At 33.6% G+C, this 5188-nt stretch overlaps 1 long non-coding RNA gene across 1 annotated transcript; it reads left to right on the top strand.

The window, feature by feature from the left end:
- Nucleotides 1-695: 695 nt before the first annotated feature.
- On the top strand, nt 696-3032 carry LOC113784976 (uncharacterized). Its single transcript, XR_003471140.2, has 2 exons — nt 696-2427; nt 2744-3032. It is a non-coding gene; the product is annotated as an uncharacterized lncRNA (long non-coding RNA).
- The last annotated feature ends 2156 nt before the right edge of the window (nt 3033-5188 follow it).

The following is a 5188-nucleotide window of genomic DNA, read 5'->3' as shown; positions in this document are numbered from 1 at the left end:
CATATTTAAAACAATTAAGTTAACCAAACTTAATTTAAAAACCAGTTTAACAATTTTAAATTTTTTTTAACCTCAATTAAGATATTTTTTTTTACAAAATTTTCAAAATTTATTATTCTCGAAAAAAAAGATAGGAAATAAAAAAAATTAAATCTTTTCTTTCTTTAAAACTTTTGGAGAAAAAAATCGTAAATATTTTTTTCCTGATATTTTTTTTATTTTTTATTTTTTGAAAAAAAAATTGAAACTTTTTTCTTGAATTTTTTTATCGTGAGATTTTTTTATCTATTTTTCTCGAAAAAAATTTCTTGATAAAAATCGAAAAAAATTTGTCAAAAAAAACTTGAAATTATTTTTTCGAAATAATTTTTTAATAAAATTTTTTACAATTATTTTTTGAAAAATTCTTTGTACGAATAACTATTTTGAAATCGATTTTAACTAAAAATTCGTTCAAAATATTAAACTAGTTTATATTTATAAACTAGTTTTAAACCGGTTCAAAACTGCATTGAACTTGATTTAAAAGTGGTTTTCAATAACTTAACCAAACCATTAATGTAGTCCAATGCGGTTCGATTTTTGCATTATGTGGTAGGGCAGCAAATGTCTGGTTTGAGCAAGTAGAGAGGTGCTAATTAACTCATGAGCATCTTCCTTATTCCATAAACTCTTGTAGACGAAATTGAGAAAATGATAAGCTCTTTTTGGTGGGGTCAAGGTGGGATACCATCTAAAGGTATCCATAGGCTTTCATAGGATAAACTTTTAGTCCATAAAAATGTTGGTGGTATGGGTTTTAAGAACCTTATTGCTTACAACTTTGCTATGCTCAATAAACAAGGTTGGAAACTCTTGACATGCCCCAACGATTCCGTGTTTAAGCTTTTTAAAGCTAAATACTATCCAAAGAGAGGTCACCTTGGATCCAATATCAGTCATAATCCAAGTTATGATTGGCAAAACATATAGAGTGCAAATTTTGCGTTGAAATATCTTGTCATTATTAGAACTATTAATCTTCTTTCAATTTTTTATTTTTATTTTCTTTATATCACTCCTAAATTTTAGGAGGTGAGTAATTGTATTTTCTTCTATAAAAGGAGCCCTTGTCAGAATAATACAACAATTATAAATAATATTTCATTATATGGAATCATGAGCCCTAGATTTTTTATCTAGGCAAAAGGGATTAACCACCCATCTTGGCGACAAGCCCTAACTTGCTCCTCTGTGAGTAACCCTATCAGCATTGGAAACCCAACCAACGACACAATAGATGGAAGCCTTAGTTGCAGCGGCAACCATGGTGATGGAACCAGACCAATCGGTAGAGCCGATGATGGCACGAGCCGCGTTGGCATTCCAGGAAGGGGTACTGGATGCGGTTGCAACTCTAGTGATAGAACCAGACCAAGCAGCAGCGTTAGTGGTGGCAGTCTAGGAAAAGGTCCTCTCGCGGTGCCAACTTTGATGATGGAATCAGCCTTGGCAGCAACTCAAGCAACAACGACGACAACCATGGGTTCCTTTCAAACTGAAGGCAGCTTTGAAGAGTTTTACAACAATGGCTATTACGGAGGCTATGGCAACAGATACGGAGGTGATGGCGGTTTTGGTATGGGAGGAAACAACCAAGGTAATTCCTTACAAGTCAATGTGCATAAATAGATCCAACTTACAAGTTCTGGAAATCGGAAAACTCGTTAATCATTGCTTGGCTAGTTAGTTCGATGGAGACATGAATTGGGAGACCATTCATGTTTATACCTACAGCAAAACAAGTATTGGAAGATGTGAAGGATACTTACTATGATATTCAGAATTCATCTCAAATTTATGGTCTAAAATCAAAATTGTGGAGCCTGAAGCAAGGTGAAAGGATGGTAACAATCTACTACAATAAGTTGATGACCTTATGGCAAGAACTAGATTTGTGCTATGAAGATAATTGGAAGTGTATGGAAGATAGTGTTCAGTTCATTAAGAGGCAAGAAAACGATCGTGTTTTTATGTTTCTTGCAAGTCTAAACAAAGAACTTGATGAAGTTAGAGACAGACTCCTTGGAAAAGCCCTTTAACATCTCTACGAGAATATTTTTCAAAAGTCAAAAGAGAAGAGGCAAGACAATAAGTGATGACAGGAAATTCAATCACAGATGGGTCAACACTAATCACCAGAAATTTCAATGAGGAAGGCAAGAAAGATAGTAAGAAATCAGAGAAGCCATGGTGTGACCATTGCAAATGCATGTGGCACACGCGCAAGACTTGTTGAAAGCTACATGGGAAGCCTCCTTATTCAAAGAAGAATGGAGAAGGTCGTGCATTTCAAGCTACTTTTGATAAGAGTTACGGTCTAGTGGGTAGATCAACTTTAAAAACTTATTGAATCTCAAACCCCTTCTAGCTGCATGGCTCAAAAAGGTAATTTTTTATCAGTCCACCTTAGTGTTATCTCTAACCATAGTTGATTGTTGATTCTAGAGCTACTGACAATATGACTGGAGAACCTAGTTTATTTTCCTCATACAAACCTTGTGCAAGTAATTTAAAAATTAAGGTTGTCAATGGCTCTATTTCAGTCTTGGTAGGAAAGTGTTCTATTGTTTTATCTTCTTTGTTAACCATTCAAGATGTTTTACATGTCCCTAATTTGGCTTGCAATCTATTATCTGTTAGTAAATTAACCCAAAATAAAAAATGTGAAACTCATTTTTTTTACACTTATTGTGTATTTCAGGATTTGATCTCGGGAAAGATGATTGGCAATTCTAAGCAAAGTGGTGGACTCTACTATCTTGGAGATGGACCTAAAAACAAACACCAGTCAGGACCAGTTGGTTTTTTGGTTGAATCTTTTTTTGTTTCAAATAATAAGGATTATATTTTGTTGTGGCATTTGAGGTTAGGCCACCCTAGTTTTAAATATTTAAAGTCTATATTTCCAAAACTTTTTGTTAATCAAGATATTTCCACATTTCAATGTGAAATTTACGAGTTTGCTAAACATCACCGAAATTCTTTTCCAATACACGAGTATAAACCTTCAAAACCTTTTTCGTTGATTCATAATGATGTATGGGGGCCTAATAGGATAAGTTCTTTATCCAACAAAAGGTGGTTTATCACCTTTACAGATGATCGTACTAGACTTTGTTGGGTGTACTTATTAAAAGAAAAATCAGAGGTAGCTAAGATAATAAAAACCTTTTGTAAATTAGTGTAGACACAATTTAACTCTCAAATACAAGTGTTTAAAACTGACAATAGAACTGAATATTTTAACACAGTTGTGGGAAATTCTTTTTTAATGGAAAATGGAATTGTTCATCAAAGCTCATGTGTTAACTCACCTAAGAAAAATGGAATTGTAGAGAGAAAAAATCGACACCTTCTTGAGGTGGCACGAGCATTACTCTTCTCTACCAATGTCCCAAAATATTTGTGGGGTGAGGTTGTCTTAACAACTACACATTTGATTAATCGCATGTCATCGTGTGTGTTACAATTTCAATCACCTTTTCAAATTTTCTTGAAACATTTTTTCATTGCATCAATCTTTGCTGATTTACCATTGAATTTTTTTGGATGCACCGTTTTTGTTCATGAACATAAACATCTTAGTAAATTAAAATCTTGTGATATTAAATGTCTTTTTCTTGGCTACTCCTCCACTCAGAAAGGTTGTAAATATTTTAATCCAAGTACAAGGAAAATGTTTGTCACAATGGATGTTACCTTTTTTGAAAACAAACCTTTTTTTGAGAAGAATCATTTTCAGGGGGAAGTCAAGTGAAAATTATTCCCTTCAATTTTATGAAAATATGATATTTTTTTTCAGAAAATGTGTATACATCACATAATTTTGTTACTGTTGCACCTAAAGAAATTGCCTCAGAAACAATAAGTGATTCTTCTTCGACCATGAGTAAGGATCTTACCGAATTTGAGGCAACAATTAAAGAAAATGCTTTGCTGGAACTTAATTTAGGAAAAAATACCAAATTATCACCATATAAGAATCCTTGTGACGAAATAGAAAAAACATTTGAAGAGGGTGACCTAACTTGAAAAGGAAATGTATATGTAAGAAGGAACCAAGATCAATTAGTGGAAGACCTATTCCTCAGCTCAGCCGAGAATTTGAACCTAGTGAAAGTCAACCAACTGAAACAAGTAAATTTCTTACTAATCCCACTTCTATATACATTGATCTATATGTACCCATAGCCTTTAGGAAACCTATTAGATCATGTATTAGACATCCTATGTCTAATTTCATATCTTATTCAAACTTGTTCTCCTCTTTTGGTACTTTTATCTCTCACTTGTCTTGCATAGAGATTCCAAAGAATGTACAGGAAGCCCTAGTGGTTCCAAAGTGAAAAGAAGTTGTTCTTGAGGAGATGAAAGCTCTTGAAAGGAATAAAACTTGGAGTCTCATGACTCTACCAGCTGGTAAAAGAACTTTGGGTTGCAAGTGAGTGTTCACAGTGATGTACAACTCTAATTCATCAATTGAAAGATACAAAGCTAGGTTGGTTGCTAAAGGACTTACTTAGACCTACGACATAGGCTACTCAGATACCTTGGCCCTTGTTGCTAAGCTTAACACAACCATCGTTCTCTTATCTCTTGTTGCTAATTTGGACTGGTCTCTCCACCAATTAGATGTTAAAATTGCATTCCTCAATGGTGATTTAGAAGAAGAAGTATAAATGGATTGCCTTCCAAGTTTTGAAGACAAATTTGGGTCTCAAGCATGCAAATTGAGGAAGTCTTTGTATGGACTAAAACAATCTCTCAGAGCGTGGTTTGAAAAATTTACTTAGTTTATAAAGAAACAAGGATATACTCAAGAGCAAGCTAATCATACCTTGTTCACAAAGTTTAGCTCAAATGGAATGATAATTGTTTTAATAGTATATGTTGATGACATTGTTCTTACATGTGATAATGTCGCAAAAATGGATAAACTAAAGAAAAGTTTAGTTGCAGAATTTGAAATAAAAGACTTGGGTCCCCTAAAATACTTCCTTGGCATGGAAATGGCAAGATCAAAAAAGGGAATAATAGTCTCTCAAAGAATATATGTTTTAAAGCTCTTACAAGAAAGAGGTATGAGTGGTTGTAGACCAGCTGACACTTCTATAGACCCAAATGCCAAACTTTAGGAGAAAGGAGA

This window comes from Cicer arietinum, chromosome 4 (genome assembly GCF_000331145.2).
Source record: "Cicer arietinum cultivar CDC Frontier isolate Library 1 chromosome 4, Cicar.CDCFrontier_v2.0, whole genome shotgun sequence".
In the NCBI taxonomy this organism is placed as follows: Eukaryota; Viridiplantae; Streptophyta; class Magnoliopsida; order Fabales; family Fabaceae; genus Cicer; species Cicer arietinum.
The sequence above is the reverse complement of the archived record's forward strand: the minus strand, read 5'-3'. Positions and strand labels throughout refer to the sequence as shown.